This window comes from Idiotropiscis lumnitzeri, chromosome 15 (assembly GCF_059441095.1).
Source record: "Idiotropiscis lumnitzeri isolate Australia: NSW breed Sydney's pygmy pipehorse chromosome 15, RoL_Ilum_1.0, whole genome shotgun sequence".
In the NCBI taxonomy this organism is placed as follows: Eukaryota; Metazoa; Chordata; class Actinopteri; order Syngnathiformes; family Syngnathidae; genus Idiotropiscis; species Idiotropiscis lumnitzeri.
In genome coordinates, this window is record NC_142405.1 from 14844548 (window position 1) to 14867245 (window position 22698).

Sequence of the window (22698 nt, forward strand, 5' to 3'; positions counted from 1 at the left end):
TGGGAGAATTGGATATTAACAAAATTTACCGCACCTGTAAGCATAGTTATGGTTTGAAGCTTGGGAAAATGACAAAACTAGACAGACAAATCATACAGATGAGAAAGACAAAACTTACATTTCTTTAACAGTATGAGACTGTTTTTCAGACAGACGGAGTGGAGACAAAAAATTGTGATGTTACAGTACCACTGCAACCAGACGGTCATGTACGAGGAACGGGAGGACAGCTCGGATAGGTTGACAGACACACAGGTGATATTGTTTTGTAATATTTGTGACCAAGACCCCGAGGTTGGTGTATACGTGAAATTATTCGATCACCCAATTGATTTGGAAAGATTTTCTCCTAATTTTTAATTTTTTACTAATTTTCTCTTGATTTTTAATTCTTACTAGTTTTCTATTGATTTTTAATTTTTACTAATTTTTTATTGATTTTTAGTCTTTTACTAACTTTCTATTGAGCTTTATCTCACATTCTATTGATTTGTAAGTTGTTACTAATTTTTCATTGTTTCATGTTTAGCTCGTGTTTAACAATAAAATAAGGGGTTTGAGTGATGACCTCAGTTGTCTGAGGTCATGAGAGGGAATAAAGGAGTGGAAGAGTTTAAACCTGGCTAGTTTTATTCGATGTCCTGCATCTTGTGTCACTGTTATTCTGTGGAATGCTGAGTGTGTGGCTGGTGAAGCTGAACAAAGAAAGTGAAAGAATGTGAAGGTTTGGGAGGTTTTAGGTCGGTGCCTGGCGGAGACAGAAACTGGAACCTTCAGCCACAAGCAGGAGGAGCCACCACTTGAAGAAAGACCAAGAAAGCAAGCTAAAGTTAACTGCAGCATACACATAGCCAATAGAATCATGCCAGGATGCCTTTGTCTCTGTGTCATTTGCATATTGTGTCTATAAATTAATGCTGAACAGCGAAGAAAAAGAGAGCTGTATTGAGAGGGACCCAAACTGAAGTTGTAGATTTATGTGTTAGGAATAAATCCACTCGTGTGTGAAAATGCCGGCTTCCTGATACCTTTCTATTGCAGAACGAGCGCGCATATTGTTGGATGAGTGAGAGTTGGGTAAAGTCACAAATTGGAGTCAGATTATTAATTTGAGTTTACATTGGTTTAAAATTTAATTCTAACATTGATTTAAAGATAAATTCCAACAATAGCTTCCAAATTAGCGTATTTATTTTTGCATTTTCTTCAACTACAATGACAATAAAGGGATTTCTGATTCTGAACTCAACTCGACACACAAACTTGCGATCCGCTCTGCTTCCATGAGCGCTGCGACATCCTCACACAAGAGTGCGTCAACACGACAGTACTACAGTACCGTAACATATGGAGCTAGGGCGCACCCATAGATTGATGCTTAACACCTCCACTCGCACTTCGCTCAAAGAGTTACTGTAAAACAAAATAACATCACATTTCCCTTAAAGGCAAATGAAAACAAATACACCAAATAGCCAGGATTTGTATTAGGTTCATTTTGTCTTCTTATTATTTTTCATTCATTTTATTCATTCATTCATTTATGGCAGACAATATCGTTTTAGGTTGTTTTATTACCTGACATGTTTCGGCGAGTCTTTCGCCTTCTTCAGAGTGACACATGATGGTGTCTTGTGACTCGTCTTTATCAGCTGATGTTCCATGAGGGCGTAACTTACCTGTCAATTTTGACAGGTAATTTACCTGTGGCAGGGGTCTTCAATCCTGTTCCTCGAGGGCCAGTGTCCTGCCCGTTTTCCACCTCTCCCTGGTGCAACACACCTGAGCAATCGTTATCTAGCTTCTGCAGACCTTGCTGATTATCTGATCATTTGAATCAGCTGTGTTGCAGCAGGGAGAGATGGAAAACTTGTAGGACACCGGCCCTCGAGGAACAGGATTGAGGACCACTGCCCTATGGTGTTACTCTTGGACTTGAGAAAATACACCATTATGGTACCCGAATAATAATCTGGGAAAGATTGTGCATATTGATGCCCTTCTATGCTAGGTATCCGCTTGGGACCTGCTAAGTCAGTGTGCACTAATTCTAGGGTTTTCTTAGCCTTACTGTCTGTATCCCTATTTCTTGTTTGTGTGAAACTTCCACGTGCACACACTTCGCAAGACGCTGACTTTGTTGTAGTATTTATTATTTTCATTCCTTTCACAATACCCTGTAATTTCTGTACATATTGGTAGTTGCAATGACCTAAAATTTTAATGCCAAGTTTGTACATCATGACAAACATATTGTTTCCACTGATCAACATTCTTTTCAATAATTGGCAAATAAAACGAGTCACCACTCTCATGAATGTCGAACCTGTTACCATCCTTGGTTACCATTTGACTGTTACCTTTCTTAACGACGATCATCGCTCCTACATTCGTCGCTCTTGCCACTGAAAAGATGTTGTGGGGGTATAAAGGTATATACAGTGCCTCTCTTATGTACGCTGTGTTCTGTCGCCATGCACTGTCTTGCAGATAGATCACCACTGTTCCTCTGTGTTGTGCTATCCCGCTGCATTTGGCCCCATCAGCCAATTCCGCTGAATGAGACTCTGGCCCGAATGAAACATCAAAGCTTTTGAACTTTCCGATGTCATTTAGGATGTGGGATGTCGCTCCTTCATTTACCATGATGCCTTTCAGTTTCACATAATCACTCAATCTTTCCATCTTCATGTGCTTTGCCTTGAAGAGCTGGTCTTGATCGTTTTCCTCTTCCACTGCGACTCGCCTTGCTTCATCCTGGGTGCCCTTTTTTCTTGCTTATGCACTTGTGGTGTGTGTTGCTCTTACAGCAATTGCACCACACCTTTTTGGAACATCCTCTTGATTTTTGTCCTTGTGTTCCACATCTGTAACAGGTTAGGTCAGCAACAGGCTTATCTTTTCTGTTGCTGGAGTGCTTTTTCTTGAAGCCTCGACCTGATTTGACAGACGTCTTCATTACATTATCGACATGCTCTGCTGGCTTCATCTTCTCTGCTTCTTCATAGATCCATAGCCTTCTCTTGAAGTCTGTGAACGTAATAGTATCTTCGTTTCGGGTTACGCGCACGGCTCGCGGTTTGAAAGAATCTGGTAAGCCGTTCAACATCATAGAAATGGTCAGTCCGTCACTCATGGTCTCATCGGCATCTCTCAAAGCAGTGTACCAACTATTGGGTGTGAGTGAGAGTGTAAATCTGATCGCTAGCCGGAGAAATGCCTGCATTACTCCTGCTCACCTTTAGGGGCTCTATTGGAGTTGAGTCACCGAGGAAATGAGAAGTAGGTTAGTAAATGAACCTTTAAAGCCAAATTTACTCCAATGCGTGTTCGTTTTTTTGTAGTCAAGAAGAAATGGTTAAATAAAGACTCAATAACTGATTAGAGTTCCGATATTTAGTTTCTTCGATTTCTGGAGTTCAAGAAATAGTAGAAAGACAGATATCTGGGCGACGAGCACAATCGAAAAGCGGCGCACGTTATCTCAGCCCAGCCTCACATTATATAGGAGTTTTTTTATGTCAAGGGTCATGTAGTTTGAATTGGTCATCCTCGCTCCCTCCCACAGCACAGGTCCACGTCCAAGGGAAGGTCCTCTCCAGGTTAGTCATCGTCTGGATGGTTGATTCCCATCTGGTCCCCAAGACTGGCATGCCAAGGCTAGCCTTCTCCGGCGGGCAGTCTTTCCGTCTCTCCTGCTGGCATTCCCCTGTAATCTCGTCGGTGTGCATGTGTATATGTTCCCAGATCAAATTATGTCTTTCAGAATGTGTTTTTTGCAATAGCGTCCCAGTAACCCCTCCACTGCCCAATTTGGTATGTTTGCCTCTTCTACGGCCTATGTGGAAAATGTGCTTTATCGTATGTGTCCATGAAGTGCTGTCTGGTTTGTAATCAGTTTGTAATGTGCAGATTGAATTTGTTTGCTGTGAATCTGAGTGGAAGCCGTGAAAATACTATGTTCACGCATTCAAACTAAGTAATAAAAATTTAGCATATGAAAATGATATAATAAATCAGTAAACCCCTTGACTACAATCCCAGCCATACCTATCCATAGTACTTCTAGTATCATTTGATAAATGCTTCTTGTTTAATCAATGTTTAACATATCCAGTAAATATGAACCTGCTAAATTTAATAATCAACCTTCTGTCCCGTAAATGTTTAAAATAATGCCAATAATCGTAATACAATCCTTCAGCACTGTAAGGATCTGCTTTTCCAGCCGTGACTGGAAAAGCAGTGAAGATGGAACTCTTTAACCGCGGACACAGGAGATGAAGTGCTGAACAGAATATTTATTAACACAAAAATACTTACAGTACAAAAAGGCGCGGAGCCGACAAAGTCCAACATAAATCGCTGGAGGGAAAACCCGCTCCAGGAAGAAAGCAACAACGATAACGAAAAGCGCTTGCAAATGCAAGGGAAAAGAACCAGAACCAAAATCGCTTGCCGCGGAAGGGCAAGGGGAATCAATTGGGACGAGCAAAGGAATCCGAGAAGTACAAGGCACGAGACGTAGTCAATTGGCGAAGCAAGGGTCATAATACACGAGAATCGAGAAAACGAGGAATCAAGATAACACAGGCGTGGTACGTAGCGTGAGCAAGGAGGAAGGAATAATCCGACGCTGAGGAGCCAGCGTCGGTGGTTTAAATATACAAGGTAATCATGGGATAACATGATTCAGCTGTGTGGCCGGTGGGCGTGTCTCTCCGGCCGTGAAAACATGACATGAACGAGAGGCACCGGGAGGCACGCCACGCGCCAGCTACGACAACAAACAAAAGACACGTGGCGTGACAGAAACGAATCATGACAAGCACCATGTCAAATTTTACATGGTTTAGTGGATAATTGACGAAAAACCTCATTAAATCAGTCTTTAAATCTAAAGGGAGTAACAATAAAATAAGTGGTTAGTTCTTTTTCCAATATAGAGGTATATACTTTGTTCCAAACACATACAATTCACGCTTGACGTCTGTATATGGACAATGTTTATTAACTAGTACAGCTATTGAACATACAAGACACGACCAAATCCTATTCCGCGGTAAACCTAAATGAATGAAGATGCAAAAACAAAAATCGGAAATGAATAAGAGGTGAAGGACAAAATGGGACATCTAATAGATGAGCACAAGAAACTGTAGTGATGACTATAGTGACAGTGTGTGACTTTATGGAATGCACAAAGTTTGCTAGCGTTCACTTACAAATGTGTATGCACCAACTAAAAGCCAAGGGAGCCGCATATGTCGTCACATACGTCTGTTCAGCAAGGTCTCGCGTGTTGAGCAGGTGTCAAGAGAAAAATGAAAATAAAAAGAGAAAAGTACCAACCAAAGAGGAACAATCGTGGCAGTTGGATAGGCAAAGCTTGGTGGGGTCTCACGTGACTTTGTGCGATCAAGGATGGAGCAAAGCGGGCTCGTGACCTCAACGTGCGCTCCCGCAAGCCGGATTTTCACGGGTTCACCTGCCACATGCGTGGTTGTGAGTGAGGTCCCAGTACGCAAGCTAGTTGCCACTCCGTAGTAGGAGGTATGGGGAATATCCCAAACCACCATAGGTTCAGAAAAATTAAATTTCTGAGCCAAAACGCCCTTCAAGAGTTTGTTCTCTGGGGCAATCTTTGAAGAGTTGGAGATAGAGAGCGTCATGGGTGAAGAGAGAGTCGGGTTGAAGAGAGCGAGTCTAAGGTTGCAGAGAATCCTAGGTTGCAGAGAGAGAGAGAGAAAGAGAGGGAGAGAGAGAGAGAGAGAGAGACTAAGGCGAGGCCTTTTATCTGCTGGGGACAGGTCGGTGTGCGAACTATCCGACCCCTCTCAGCTTCGGATTTCAAGTGAGGCCCAAATATTTTACTAAAATTTGAGTCTATTGAATTGTTCTTTTAAACCTTTGTGCATTTCACAATTTCTAACTTGCATCAAATCTCATTCCTTGGCTGAAAACATGTCACGTTGAACCGAATCCTAAGTCTAGACAATTAAGACTATAACTGTCAGGTTTAAATGCCCTGACGCCTTTTGGGAGAGCTTACTGAAATAACTTACTGTTAAAGAAGTTTAAGTTTTGTCATGTTATCAAGTTTCAAACTATGCTCACAGGTCAAATGAAGCTCAAGTGTCAAATGAAGTTCAAGTGAATATGCTCCCTTTTGCGGTTAGCAGAAGTGTAAACCAAAAGGTGTCGTGTAAGCGGAAACCGTTAGAATAGGCAGGAAGAATGTGGGCGAGTGTGATGGAGTCAAATGTCAAGTTTTCCATTCTGTATGAATTGCATATTCAAATTGCCTATGCTATGATGCAAATAAAAGCCATGTGGGGAGCAGGAAGCTCCAGCTTCTCCTCTGACTGCAGGGGGCTGCTCCGCGCGTGATGAAAGACAATCTTGGCTGGTTGATTCATTTGTTCAGGCTTGTTTTGATAGAAACATCCTTAAATCTAACGGCCGAAATAAAACGCTAGCTGAAAGGCCAGGAGGAACCAGACACTGTTGTTCATTTTCACCGCCGGTGGGGGAAAAGAGTGGGACAGAGAGGCCGCGAGCAGCAGCTCGCCCGCGAGCAACCGCTCGCCCGCGAGCAACCGCTCGCCCGCGAGCAGCCGCTCCGTGCGACTCCTCCCTCCTCCTCCTTTCACCGGCTCTGCTTTTATTAGCTTGACTCAAGAATCACAAGGAGACAAGAAATTAAAATACAATGAAGGTCTGTTTAGCCTAAACTAATCACCAGAAGACAGTAAAACATCAATAACTAATCACCAGGGACTCCAGCAGGCAGAAAATCACAACTCACGGTGTAAAGGTTACTTTAACTAAACACATCTTCAGGATACGGTGTGTGTGTGTTAAAATAAGAAGTAAGTGTCTATGTGTGTGTGTTTAAGCATTAATAAGTGTAAAAAACATGATTATGAATACACAAACTGATTACCTATCCTCGGCCCATCTTACATTTCCCCCTTGTTGTCGATTTAAAAATCATGTTTTTACGGCTTTAAGACAGATCATCATAATGAAATCATACAACAGTGTGATCATCAGTGGAGGGGCGAAAACCCTCAGTAGGGACAAAATTCCCCTCCTCCCTTCCGGCGTGGAACGAGATCCTCATAATTTGATGACCATCAGGGAATAAAACATATATATATATAAATACATTTCAATGTGCCGCGTGAAAAATAACAAAACTGTCTCCACGCAGAGCTTGTCCTTGGTGGAGGCCCTTGCCTCGTTGTAGGAGAGGACAGCCGTCCTTACCTCCCGAATCTTCGTGTGTGGTGTATGTGTGCACATGTTTGGTCAGGGGCAAAAAGGGTCCATGTGTTTTTAGGTTTCAGGGTCCAGTTCGAGTTCGTCATTGTCCAGTTCGAGTTCATCATTCTCAACATCAATCAGGTTGTAATGGTACATTTGGGCATAGGAACAATGCAACATGAACAGACTACACATAAAATTAAAACTATAATTATCCCGATAAATTGTGTCTTTCAAATTTTTCATAGTGGTCATAACATCAATAATTGTTTAATTTTCATTTGGAATGTATGTGCAGCAATGTTCTCCAATCAAGGCTGAAATTTCTTTGTCATGTACGTCATTAATTTCCAAACAATATCTAATCTTTTTGTTCTGTGGCTTCAACATTCGTATCTGTGGCTGGTTGTGTGGTTCTGATGTGCGTGTGGTCCGAGATTGTGACTCAGGTGGGCTTCTTTTCGAGGGACTCGCGTCGCTAGGCTTCTCAGCTTGCACTGCGACTGGTGGATCCAGTCGCTACGCCCCGCGACCTTTGCTGCCGTCGGGGTCACTGCCATCATCTGGCGAGGGCCATCTCAGCATTCACTTGTCCCAACAAAGTTGTTTCAACACCTTGAAGAAGAGTTGGTCTCCCACACGGACGTGATTTCTCTGTGGATCAGAACACACTGACCAGTAATTGTGTCTTTGCATCTTTTTTCGGTCAAACATGTTTTCCATGACCGATGTGCCAGTCGCTGGTGGTTCTGATGAACCTGAGAGTCTATGTGTGCAGCCATATAGGATTTCGAAAGGGGATAGTGTCCTTCCTTCGGCTGGCACTATCCTCATTGCTGTGATTGAAACACAGTCTGGCCATTGTCTTTTTTTTTTCTCTCATTGTCTTAATATTGTCTGGCCTTAACAGTTCCATTAGTGCGTTCCACAAGTCCTGCAGACTGTATGCACAATGACGCTTTGAGTCAATTCTGCAACAACTGTCCCACTTGTTACAACATCATTCACAAAATGCATCATTTTCACTTTCAATCACTCTTGAAATTCCAAATGTCAGGATAATTCGATTACACAATACTTTTTCCGACTGTTTTAGCATCATCATGTTGTTGGAAAACAACTTAACCCATTTTGAAAACATATTAATTACAACCAAACAATATTGCATCTCAAACAAATAACATTTTGTCTAAAAAACATTTTTTTGTTGAAAAGCCTGTATGTGGGAACAATTTCATATCACACTTCCCCTCTCTTGACACACGGCTATGCTGGTGTGTCACTCTTGTTACTTTTCCAATCAATGAATTAGGCAGGCAGGATTTGCCATCTGCCAATTTGCTGATCCTGTCCTCAGCAATGTTTGCACCTTTGTTATCCCAATGTGTGCATTCAATTAGTGGTGTATTTTTCCTTGCGTGATATCAAATTGTCAAGTTGATTTGCTGCGTGTGGGGGTGTGTGTGTGTGTATGTGTGTGTGGTCATTTTCTCTTATAGTAATGCAGTGCCGACTTTGAGGTCATGCCTTGGGCTGCAGCCTTCGCTGCATTGTCAGCGAGGCAGTTTCCAATTATAATTGGGTAATTTTTATTAAGTTAGTTTTGCTTTTTCAAATAACTATTTAAACATGTTTTATGCACAACTTTTCTTTTCTTGTTGTGGTTTTAAAACCCTTGTTTGCCCAATGTCGACAGAACACATGAACATTTATCTTGACTGTCAGTTCACATTGTAAATACAACCCATACAAGATGGGAAACCCCAAATTTTGACTAGCTCACACCCGCCTACGCTCTTCCTGCTTTTTCTCACAATTTCTCTCTTACAAATTATCTGTTTTGTGACCTTGGTTCTCAAACGCTTCTACTCCTCATCAGTCCGGAATGTGCACCTCATTTCTTTCTTATCAGTCTGGAATGTGCACCTGGTTTTTGTGTCTTACACGCCTGAATCTTGCTGCTTGTCCTGAACATACAGAATTTAGTATCCCTTGAAACAAAATTTCTATTTGCAATCCCCAAAACAAAAAAAAACAAAAAAACAAAAATGTTCCTCCAGTCGGGAGAAAAATGTCCTAAAAAAAAAAAGTGTTCATAAGGTCAAGTCGCGGTTTGGTGATAATTTGGAGCGGCTTCCACAGTCGTGTTGCGCCTTCTACTGGTGCGGGAAAAAGTGACGCTGGGCTGAAACGCACCGCACCTTATCAGTGTAATGTGTCCCTGTGACAATTAGGTCGCCGTGCAATGTGAATGTAGTGGACAAGAATGTCATTTTTTAATTCCTTAAGCAGCAGTGAAAACTGCTTGAACACACTCTGACGTGGCTCTCACCACGGGATCCAATTATTGTGACTAATATGCAAATGGATTCACTTTCCTGTGTTTCTGCAGCAACACAAGTCCATGAAGCCATTTTTTGCAGTCACTGTTTGCTCAATGCTCATAGTAATTTGGTAGTGCGTTAAGATGCTTTGTCGATACAATCTCCTTTTTGGTCTCATGTTCCCTTGAAAATTATGTTTAATACACACTAGACATGACCTACAAAAATTTTAAAAAGGTTTGTTGTCCTAGCCGTACTATGTATATCAATCCCCCCTGTTGAGACATAGGAATTTCCATGACTCAATTTAGCAGTTAAATATCAAGTTGGTAGTGCTAACACATCTTAATCAATGAGTTCATGCTTGACAAGTTCAAAAAGCTTTGTCAGCCTCAAGTGTTCAAACAATGTTTCTCTTCCGCAAATGTCATTGCCTGGTCATGAATGATGTCCAGCAATGGTCGTGTGATTTCTGAGTAATTTGCAATTCATGCGACAAAGAAAATTACTTCTATAAAAACATCATTTACTTCTCTGTTATTGGTTTTAAGGCTCTGGCAATGTTTTTTCTATTTGCTTATCACTGATAATGCGCCCTTTTAAAGTTTTGACGTTTGTTTAAATTCGCCCTTGCTTATTGACTCTGATATTAAGGTCCAATTGTGTCAGTGCATCACGGCCTAATAAGTAAAAACGCACGTTGATGTAGAACTGCTTCTACACTTATTTTTATGTTTGTTTTTTACGTCACATGATCCTGCGTTGCTATCACAACTCGTCCTGAAAAGTTAATGTTTATAACAAGACTTCCTGCTTCCTCCTTTTTCCTTCCTTCTGCTCAACACGTTCATGCTTTTTGTGCATAATTTAGAATTTTCTTTTCCATTTTACAAGTTGGCCAATTTAAATTAGGTTGTTTTATTTGAAAAGCCTGTAATTATTTTTTTTTTCCTCTTCACCTCATCACAAATTTCTTATCATAAAAGTAAACATGTTAATTCTATTTCATTTCCTATTTTTCTAACTCTGTGACTCATTTTACTTCAACCAGTTCTACCTCAAAGTGAACAAGTACACATTAATGTTATTTGTAGTCTCTAATTTCTTCTCTGCTTTCATGAAAATTATAGCCCTTCTAATCAAATTACCATCTTTTTCCTGTGTCATTTCTATCTCTGCATTTCATTCCATTTCTAGTCTATCTTAATACAAACATCATCAACTGAAATATGAAATATAAAATATTTCTTCAATTCACCAAAAAGCAGAATTTAATTCCTATCCTCATTCATTTGACACATTCTTTAATCACTAAACTCTCTCTCTGACTTCCTTCTCCTCACTTGGGACCTCTTTACAGAGCTGTTTCTTCAACACACTCATGATTTACGACCACACCTCCTCTTTGCCTCCTGTCAAACCTTTCCTCTAACTTTTCTCTTTTCCTAATTTCCAAATTCACTGTAGCCTTGCCAAAACCATTCAAAACTATCAATATGTCGAATCAAAAATTACAGAATCAGGAAACACCTATGCTCTTGCAAAGGTTTCTCATGCTCACTTTCAAAAGCTTCATTCAATTGTTAAGTTTTCATAACACCTACTTGTCCCTTTCTGAAGGAGACACAAGTATACAATTAAGTAAAAACCATCATCAAAATGATATACCTTGTCTGTTGGATCATGTAAGTATAAATTGTGTCATCACTAATCTTTTTCTGTAAATTAATCACATCCCCACAACTTGGGCTCTCATTGTTCTGTAAAAATAAAACTAAGTTCAATTCATGCAACCAACTCAGTGTCCTTCTGAGTACTTCAACCACACAGGTTCTAATTCTGTTACTCTATACAGTTTTCCACTTGCAAATCTGACTATGGCACCTTTCTCTCTTGCCCTATCATTTGGAATTGATTTATTATAAGCAATCCTACATGCACCAGTGTTACATAAAAAAAGGTAATTGGTGACCCATTTACCAATATGGTTATTTCAGCTCAGTTATTTAATCAAAGACTAATATCTCTTGTAACTTTAGGAGGACCTCTACATCTAGAAACTCTCATGGCAATCTCTTGCTATATGGCCTTCTTTACCACGACGCCAACAGCCTGATGTATTTCGCCTGTTGGCTCCTCTTCTCTGTCGTCTGTTCTCTCTCTTGAGTCTGCATGTAAAGCATTCTTCAACTGCTGATGAAATGGCCCATTTACATTACCATTTTCCTGTAGCCCGCTGTGAATTTTGAACACAACTGCCATTCTGACTTTGTATTGCTCAAAAGGTGTCATCATCCTTTCGTTTCGCTCTTCCCATTTTTCTTTTATCTTTTTTGGGGTCTTTCTTTGTCTTTCCCTATCTTCACTCATCTTTCTAAACCAGCCTAGGCGTCTGGGTTCAATCTTTTCATAAAACGCACATCAGGCTATTTTTCTATCTCTTTTCTTTGAGCCTATCCCATCGTAAAAGTTATTTTATTTTATTTTCAAATTGGAATATATGTCTTTTCCCCTTTATTGATTTCTTCATGTACATTTTTGAATGATTTTCCTCAATAAGATCTCATCACTCATAAGTAGCCTTTCATTGGTTACTAATTATTGATTTCATTTTATCTCTACTTCATCAATCCTTTTAGCACAATTCTAACCCCTTTTATCACTCTTTCTGACATTTAGACACACAGACAGACAGACAAACGTATACACGGGCCCACAAAACGACACACACAGTTCTCAACACTGAACAGCTACAAACAATAAGAACATGTTAGTAATAACAACACAATCTATTCTTATCTTTGGCCAATAATAAATCCTTTAATTCAACTACTATGTCTCTATTGACCTTTATTTATGCCAATGGATCCCATATCCACTATTTATTCAATTGAATATCTCCTAAATTTATATATGCGCAAATTTCTCTATCTCTTTAGAGTTTTTCTTTGTCTTGTCTATGGTTATAAATTTTGGTGATACTGTATAGTACTTTTGTGAGTGTTTAACTAACCTCCAAATTTATATAAAATTTATTTAATTTTCCATTTAACCTAAATCTTTAATTTATTTTATTAAGATCCTGTTTTTTTTTTTTTTTTTCTTCACATGCATCCAATCCTTACACTGCAGCATATTTCTGGGTTTCATTTTACTACCTAATATCCCCATTTTAGACAATTTGGACCAGTTTGTCAACACCTAGGCCCTAGGTGTTGACAAACTGGTCCAAATTGTCTAAAATGGCGTCTCAAACACGCGGCCCGCGGGCCGCAATGATAGTTTGCGGCCCGCGCCTTATTATGAAAGTTTAATGTTCGTTCGGCCCGCGAATTTGATGTAGTTATAAAGCTCTAATTACAGTATTTGTGGGGGTTCGGGTTTGGGGGGCCTGGCAAGTTCTCCCTTTTTCTCTAGGTTCCGGCAGTCTCCCGCCAGGCACGCCTCCGACCGGAGAGGGCGTCGGCTCCTGCGCACCTGCAGCTCATCATCAGCAATCACCGCGGGGGTTTAAAGCTCAGCGCTGCCAGGAGCCAGACGCCGGATTATACCGTGACCTACCTCGGTACCTGGTCCACGTCGACGTTCGCCTCGTGCACGTCTGCTCCTTGTGCTATGCAACCCGAGTTAACTTTTGTCTGTCCTCGCTCTCCCTCCAGCCGCCCAGCGCCTGCCCGAGCCCGATCCTCCGCCGCCAGCCGCCGAGCCCCGGAGCGCCGATCGCACCTCGTTCGCCCGTACGCCGCCGGCCTGCCCTTCTCCGCTTCCGTCGGCTCACCGCCGCCCTCACCTCCACGCCGCTCTCCTCGCCCGCGCTCCTCCCGCCTCAGCGCCGGTCCCCGCCCAGCCCGTCGCCTCCGCTGCACCTCCGCTGGCGTGCACCTCTCCACCGCTGCGAGCGCTACGGCACTGGCTCGCCGCTCTTCCACCTGCCCTCCTCTCCTGGCCTCCGAACCCGCTCCTCTTCCCCCGATCCTTTCAATAAATCCTCCTCAACCATCCACGCTTGCTCTTGGGTCCAGTCTTCCTCCCTCAAGGTTCTCTGAACCCTTACAGAATAATCCGGCCCTACGAATGGACCCAGCGAGCCCGGATCCCCTCCAAGAGGCCCTCTCCCACCAGGGCCGACAGCTGGGACGGCACGAGAGGATGATGCAGGAGTTGATGGACTCCGTCCAGGCCCTCCACCACCAACTCGCGCTCCTCTCGCAACAGGTGAGCTCTCTCTCCTCTGCTCCCGGCCTACCGGAGGGCACCTCCCCGGTCCCTTCTCCCCCCCCTCCGCCCGCCGTGTTCCCTCCGAGCGGCAGGGAACCCCATGTTCCCACGCCGGAGCCATTTTCCGGTGATCTGGGCTCTTGTAGCCACTTCATTTTGAGTACCTCGTTGGTGTTCGATCTCCAACCCCAAAGTTACCCGACCGATCGAGCTCGAATCGCCTACATGGTGAACCTGCTCCGCGGCCGCGCCGCGAAATGGGCTACCACCTTGTGGGAGGCATCGGCGCCGGCGATGGCCTCCTACCCCGATTTCTGTCAAGAACTGCGGCGGGTGTTCGACCATCCCGTCAAGGGACGCGAGGCCACCCGCCGACTGCTCGCACTCCGGCAGAGTTCCCGGTCCGCCGCCGACTTCTCGGTGGAATTCCGCATCCTCGCCCACGAGTGCGGGTGGAATGAGCCCGCGCTCCGGGGAGTGTTCCTCAATGGTCTGACGGACCAGCTCAAGGACGAGCTGGCCGTCCGTGACGAGACCACCTCCCTCGAAGACCTCATTGCCCTGGCCATAAAGTGGACAACCGGCTGCGGGAGCGGCAGTCTGATCGGACGCGAAGGTCGCCCCGACCAACGGCACTCCCCGCCACGCCTCCCGCCGACTCCCGTCCTCGGCTTCCGGTCTCGCCTCCCGTCGGTCAGGAGGAGCCCATGCAGCTGGGGAGGACCCGCCTGGATCCCCAGGAACGCCAGAGGCGCCTCTCGAGCCAGCTATGCCTCTATTGTGGCAACCCCGGTCACTACATCGCCGATTGCCACGTGAAGCCAAAAGAGGGGGCTCGCCGCTGATCAGGAGTCCCGCGGCGAGCCATAACGTGTCAGCTACGGGCTCCTCTTCACGCATGTCCATCCCAGCCCGCCTCCTATGGCAAACCCAGTCCCTTTCGGTCACCGTCCTGGTGGACTCCGGAGCGGACGGAAACTTCCTAGACCTGGCTCTGGCTCGCCGGCTGGGGGTTCCCCTGGAGCCTCTTCCTTCCCCTCGGCGTGTGGTGGCCCTTGATGGGCGCCTCATCTCCCAGGTCTTCCAGCAGACGGGACCCCTCACCCTTATTGTCTCCGGTAGCCACCGGGAGACTATCCAGCTCCTCCTCATTCACTCGCCACAAGTCCCCCTGGTCCTGGGTTTCCCGTGGCTGCAGTTACACAACCCCACGATAGATTGGAGGAGATGCTCCATCACCGGGTGGAGCGAGCTTTGCCACTCACAGTGCCTGCTATCCGCCGACCCGGCTCCCCGATCGGCCCCTCGCTCCCCGGTTCCACCCGACCTGACATCCGTGCCCTCTGACTACCATGACCTGGCCCAGGTTTTCTGTAAGGACCTCGCCCGCACCCTTCCTCCCCATCGGCCCTATGACTGCGCCATAGACCTCCTTCCCGGGGCCCCGCTTCCCAGCTCCCGGCTGTACAACATTTCCCGTCCGGAGAAGGAGGCCCTCGAGACCTACATCCGCGACTCCCTGGCGGCCGGTCTTATTCGGCCCTCCTCCTCGCCCCTGGGAGCGGGTTTCTTTTTCGTTAAAAAAAAAGACTCCTCCCTTCGCCCCTGTATTGACTTCAAGGCCCTAAACGGCATCACTGTCAAGAACAAGACCTCGCTGCCCCTCATAGACCCCTCGTTCGAGCCTCTCTGCGACGCCCAGGTCTTCTCCAAACTAGATCTACGAAACGCTTACCATCTGGTTCGCATCCGGGAGGGGGACGAATGGAAGACGGCCTTCAACACCCCCCTCGGACATTTTGAATATCTTGTTATGCCCTTCGGCCTCACCAATGCTCCCGCCGTCTTCCAAGCCCTCATGACTGACATTCTCCGGGACCTGCTCAACCGTTTCGTCTTCATTTACCTGGATGACATCCTCATCTTCTCCCGATCCCTCGAGGACCATCGCCGCCACGTCCGTTCAGTACTCCAGCGCCTCCTGGAGAACCGCCTATTCGTCAAGCCTGAAAAGTGTGAGTTCCACGTACCATCGATCCACTTTTTGGGCTACGTCATCGCCCGGGGTCAACTCCAGCCGGACCCCGCCAAGATCCAGGCGGTGGTGGAGTGGCCCACTCCCACCACTCGCAAGGAACTCCAACGCTTCCTGGGGTTCGCCAATTTCTACCGACGCTTCATCCGTAATTACAGCAAGGTTGCCAGCCCCCTCACGGCACTCACCTCCACCCTTACCCCCTTTCAGTGGACTCCAGCAGCGGCACAAGCGTTTGGGCACCTCAAGGAAGCCTTCACCAGCGCCCCGGTCCTCAGACACCCCGATCCCGCACTCCAGTTCATTGTGGAGGTGGATGCCTCCGACACGGGGGCGGGAGCTGTTCTCTCCCAGCGGGATCCCGACACCCACAAAACTCATCCGTGCGCCTTCTTCTCCCGACGCCTGTCCCCCGCGGAGAAGAATTATGACGTCGGAAATCGGGAACTGCTGGCAGTCGTCTGGGCCCTCCAGGAGTGGCGACACTGGCTGGAGGGTACCGCCGTCCCCTTCCTCGTCTGGACCGACCATAAAAATCTGGCCTACCTGCAGTCGGCCAAGCGGATGAACCCCCGTCAAGCCCGTTGGCACCTCTTCTTAAGCCGATTCAATTTAACCCTTTCCTTCCGTCCTGGGTCGAACAACGGCAAGGCGGACGCCCTATCCCGGATGTTCGCTCCACCTGCCAGTCCGGAGATCACACAGACCATTCTCCCTTCCTCCTGTCTCCTGGGGGCGGCCTCCTGGGAGATCGAGCGCACGGTTCGCGAGGCGCAGAAGACCCAACCCGATCGCCGACCTGACCCCTCGGATCTCCTTTTCGTCCCCGATGCCGTACGCTCCCAGGTACTCCAGTGGGGGCACTCTTCCTCGCTCACCTGCCACCCAGGCGTCACGCGTACCCTTCGCTTTCTCCAAGCGCACTTCTGGTGGCCCAGTATGGCAAAAGACACACGAGGATTCGTGCTGGCCTGCTCGGTCTGCGCCCGCGGTAAGGCCTCACACTCGGCCCCGGCAGGTCTTCTACACCCCCTGCCTATCCCGAGCCGCCCCTGGTCCCACATCGCTGTGGACTTCGTCACGGGCCTTCCTCCATCCAACGGACACACAGTCATCCTCACTATCATCGACCGCTTCTCCAAGAGCGTTCACTTCGTTCCCCTTCCCAAGCTACCCACCGCCTTGGAGACGGCCACGCTCCTGACCCAACACGTCTTCCGGCTCCACGGCCTCCCGCAAGACATCGTCTTCGACCGGGGTCCCCAGTTTTCAACCCAGGTATGGAAGGAATTCTGTAAGGCGGTGGGCGCCACAGCCAGCCTCTCGTCAGGTTACCACCCTCAGACCAACGGGCAGACCGAGCGGGCCAATCAGGATCTGGAGGCAGCGCTGCGGTGCGTGGTAGCCCGGAACCCCGAGACGTGGAGCGAGGCTCTCTCGTGGATCGAGTACGCCCACAATTCCCTCTCCTGCGCCTCGACAGGTATGTCCCCGTTCATGGCATGTCTTGGCTACCAGCCCCCCCTTTTTGCTGAGCAGGAGCGCGCAGTGGCGGTTCCCTCGGTGGAGGAACACATCCATCGGGCCAAGGGAGTCTGGGCGGAGGTGAAGGCTTCCCTCACCCGCTCGGCGCAACGCAACAAGCGGCTGGCGGACCGTCGTCGAACCCCGGCTCCAGACTACCAGCCCGGTCAACAAGTCTGGCTCTCGACCCGCGACCTCCCCCTCCAGACCGAGTCACGTAAGCTGTCCCCGCGATACATTGGTCCCTTCCCCATCACCAAGATCATTAACCCCTGTTCCGTCAGGCTCAAGCTCCCCAACTCCCTCAAGATCCACCCCACCTTTCACGTTTCTCTCCTCAAGCCTGTGTCTTCCAGCGTCCTAAGCCCTCCGACCATCTCCCCTCCTCCCCCCCTGATGATCGACGACCACCCAGCCTTCACTGTCTCCAAGGTGTTGGACGTTAGACGTCGGGGGAGGGGTTTTCAGTTCCTCGTTGACTGGGAGGGTTACGGTCCGGAGGAACGTTCATGGATCCCCCGTAAGCTTTTCATAGACGACTCCCCGATCAGGGAGTTTTACGCCTTACACCCAGACAAACCAGGAAGGACGCCAGGAGGCGTCCGTTGAGGGGGGGGTACTGTGGGGGTTCGGGTTTGGGGGGCCTGGCAAGTTCTCCCTTTTTCTCTAGGTTCCGGCAGTCTCCCGCCAGGCACGCCTCCGACCGGAGAGGGCGTCGGCTCCTGCGCACCTGCAGCTCATCATCAGCAATCACCGCGGGGGTTTAAAGCTCAGCGCTGCCAGGAGCCAGACGCCGGATTATACCGTGACCTACCTCGGTACCCGGTCCACGTCGACGTTCGCCTCGTGCACGTCTGCTCTTTGTGCTATGCAACCCGAGTTAACTTTTGTCTGTCCTCGCTCTCCCTCCAGCCGCCCAGCGCCTGCCCGAGCCCGATCCTCCGCCGCCAGCCGCCGAGCCCCGGAGCGCTGGAGCGCCGATCGCACCTCGTTCGCCCGTACGCCGCCGGCCTGCCCTTCTCCACTTCCGTCGGCTCACCGCCGCCCTCACCTCCACGCCGCTCTCCTCGCCCGCGCTCCTCCCGCCTCAGCGCCGGTCCCCGCCCAGCCCGTCGCCTCCGCTGCACCTGCGCTGGCGTGCACCTCTCCACCGCTGCGAGCGCTCCGGCACTGGCTCGCCGCTCTTCCACCTGCCCTCCTCTCCAGGCCTCCGAACCCGCTCCTCTTCCCCCGATCCTTTCAATAAATCCTCCTCAACCATCCACGCTTGCTCTTGGGTCCAGTCTTCCTCCCTCAAGGTTCTCTGAACCCTTACAGTATTAAAGCTTTATAACTACAGAAGTAGGTCTACTCATCCCAGAACTATGGTTTATGCTTAGGATCTCTGCTATTTGACAAGATTTTGATTTGATTGACAGGAGACCCATGCGCGAACAGGATGTGCAGTCTGACGGAGCTTTGCATCAGCACTAGCACAGACGGGACTAATTATAAAACGTAGGATTACCTGGTCACAGTGGATAAAATTGAACCGCGGATTATTGTTGGGCACATCTTCAGCTTTAAAACGAGGGTAGGATTGTAATTTTTTTTCGATGTTTTAGTAGGGGTTTGATTGATGAATGTTCGGATTTTGCGGCGCCTGAAAATTACTTCTGGGTTTTTTTTATTTAGTGAGCAGGCTTGTTGAAAACTTTATCGAAATATAAACTGAGTTTTTATTATTTACTTTTGTTTCTATGACAGTATGTGATTTTTTGGTGGTGAAAGAAACGAAAATAAAATATTAAAAATTCTCCAAATAATGCTTAAATCACGTTTGTTGCTGCCTTGACGTCACTTTTAAGCTGCTGTTGTTTGAGACATTTTCAGTAACTATGAAAAAACCGTAGCACCTAGAAACTTCAATATTTTTGTGGATGTTGCTGAAAGTGTCCTTAAACTAACCGTGTTGAGATTTTTACTACACCATGCCTACTTTCGTTGTACAAAGGATGCATTTCATATGTAAATTACCGGAAGTGCCACCGCTAGATGCCGCCAAAATAAGCGGAAATTACGTTCTTTGTGCGTCGGGTAAACTTGATTTAAACTTCAGTGCAACAGTGACACCAAATGACATCATATATACTACAGCCCCAAACATGTCTTTTTCAAAGCTTGCAGTGAAGAGAAAGGTTGGTGATGAGCACAGACAATTTCAGGAAAAGTGGGAAATGCAATACTTCTTTGTTGAGCACAGGGGCACACCGACTTGTCTTATTTGCACAGAGAAAGTTGCGGTGCACAAGGAATACTATTTGAAACGTCATTACACTACTAGACATGCTGAGGAGTATGCAAAATACCAGGGAGATGAGAGAGCCAACCGGGTTGCCAATCTTAAAACATGTCTACTGAGGCAACAAGATTTCTTCAAGAAAACAACCAAAGAGAATAATGCAGCAGTCGAAGCAAGCTATGTGGTTAGTGAGATGATTGCTAAGGCAGGAAAGCCATTCACAGAAGGTGAATTTGTCAAAAAGTGCATGTTACAGGCTGCAAGTATAATCTGTCCGGAAAAGAAAGGTCAGTTTAGCAACATCAGCCTTTCTGCCAACACCGTGGCAGATCGCATTTCTGACCTGTCAAGTGACATTTATGATCAACTGTGTGAGAAAGCCAAATGTTTCAGTGCATACTCAGTCGCTCTTGATGAGACCACAGACATCACAGACACTGCCCAGCTCGCAATCTATGTCCGTGGTGTGGATGACAAGTGTGAAGTGATGGAGGAGTTGCTCACAGTACTTCCAATGCATGGCCAGACCACTGCTCAGGAGATATTTCACCAGCTGTGTGATGCCATTGAGAATGCCGGTTTGCCATGGAAGAAGTTTGTTGGAATAACTACAGATGGAGCACCATCAATGACAGGGAGGAAAAATGGACTGGTGGCACTTGTTCAAAAAAAAACTGGAAGAGGAGGGTGTGGAGGAGGCCATTGCTCTGCACTGCATTATCCATCAGCAGACCCTTTGCAGCAAATGCCTCAAGTTTGACAATGTGATGTCTGTGGTTGTGAAATGCATCAACCAAATCAGATCCAGGGGCTTAAAGCACAGAAGGTTCCGTGCTTTTTTAGAGGAAATGGAGTCAGAATATGGGGATGTGCTCTACTTCACCGAGGTACGTTGGCTCAGCAGGGGAAACGTATTGAGGAGATTTTTTGAGCTGAGGGAAGAAGTGAAAGCCTTCATGGAGAAGGATGGGGTGGCTGTTCCTGATCTAAGTGACCCCAAATGGCTCATGGACTTGGCTTTTCTTGTTGATATCACACATGAGCTTAATGTGCTGAACAAGACGTTGCAAGGCCAGGGGCAACTTGTCAGTGCTGCATATGACAACATTAGAGCATTCTCGACAACGCTTATGTTATGGAAAGCCCAGCTCTCTCAGAAAACCTGTGCCATTTCCCAACATGCAAGGCACTCGTGGATGTAGGCACACCATTCAGTGGTCAGAAATATGTTGATGCCCTTTTGAAGCTGCAGGAGGAATTTGATCACAGATTTGCAGACTTCAAGACGCACAGAGCCACATTTCAAATTTTTGCGGACCACTTCTCCTTTGATGTGCAAGATGCCCCACCTGTGCTTCAAATGGAGCTCATTGACCTGCAGTGCAACTCTGAACTCAAAGCCAAGTTCAGGGAGGTGAGTGGAAAAGCAGACAGGCTTGGGCAATTTTTGAGAGAATTGACCCCCAGCTTCCCTGAGCTTTCCCAAATGTTCAAGCGGACCATGTGCCTTTTTGGGAGTACATACCTGTGCGTGTAAAGGGGCTGCTTTTCCAGCCGCGACTGGAAAAGCAGCGATGATGGAACTGTTCAAACGCGGACACGGGAGATGGAGTGCTTAACAGGAAATTTATTGTTACAAAAATACTTAAAGAACAAAAGGGCGTGGAGCCGACAAAGTCCAACATAAATCGCTGGAGGGAAAATCCGCTCCAGGAAGAAAACAACAACGGGAACGAAAAACGCTTGCCAATGCAAGGGAAAAGAACATGAAACGAAATCGCTTGTCGCGAAAGGGCAAGGGGAAACAAATGAACCGAGCAAAGGAATCCGACAAGTACAAGGCGTGAGGCGTAGTCAATGGGCGAAGCAATGGTCATAACAAATGGGAATCGAGAAAACGAGGAATCAATACAAAACACAGACGTGGTACGTGGCGTGAGCAATGGGAAGGAATAATCCGACGCTGAGGAATCAGCGTCGGTGGTTTAAATACACAAGGAATCAAGGCTTAACATGAAACAGCTGTGTGGCCGGTGGGCGTGTCTCGGCGGCCGTGAAAACATGACATGACGAGAGTGCCGGGAGGCACGCCCACGCGCCAGCTGAGAAAACATAAACAAAGGCACGTGGCATGACGGGAACGGATCATGACAGTGCGAAAAGCTCTTTTCCACCTTGAACTTCAATAAGTCCAAGTACAGGTCCAGACTTACTGATGATCATCTTCAAGCCATACTAAGGGTCTCAACTGCTTCCTCCCTCAAGCCAAATGTGGCTCAGCTATGCGAGAGGAAGCGCTGCCAGGTCTCTAGCAGCAAGATGCAGGCATGAGAAGCCATGTTCAGAAGATCAGTTCATGTTCAATGTTCCACTCATGTTCAGGACAATTCATGTTCAGAAGAAGATTAAAGAACTGTTAATACAGACATTTGACTCATTATTATTATTATTATTATTATTTATTACTGATTAATTTTCTTATTAATTCGTTATTTATTTTCTTATTAATTCCTTATTTATTTTTAAATCTTATTTTTGTGTTAAAAAATAAAAATAAAGACATTTGAGAAGATTAGATTTTTTTTTTTTTTTTCTTGCGGAAAACCTGATGCGGCCCAGCCTCACCCAGAGTCTGCCTCTAGTGGCCCCCAGGTAAATTTAGTTTGAGACCCCTGGGCTAGAGGGTTCGCAGAGCTGAACTGAGCGAGTCGCCTGTCTGCTCCTGGCCTCTCTCCCGCTCGCGACCGGTAAAAACGGACAACCTTGCTTAGTTCCTTCTGGCCTTGGCCATTTCAAGAAGCTCTCCCAAAAGGCGTCAGGACATTTAAACCTGACACTAACACAGGGGTGTCCAAACATTTTTCAAAGGGGGCCACATTTGGTTTGTGAAAATTTAGGGGGGGCGACCCTGGCTGACGTACTTTAATAATAATAATAATAATATTCCCTTTATTAGTCCCGCAATGGGGAAATTCGAGATTCGAACCCAGGCCTCCTGGGGAGACTGGGTCCTGAACGCGGCGCCTTAGACCACTCGGCCATCCTGG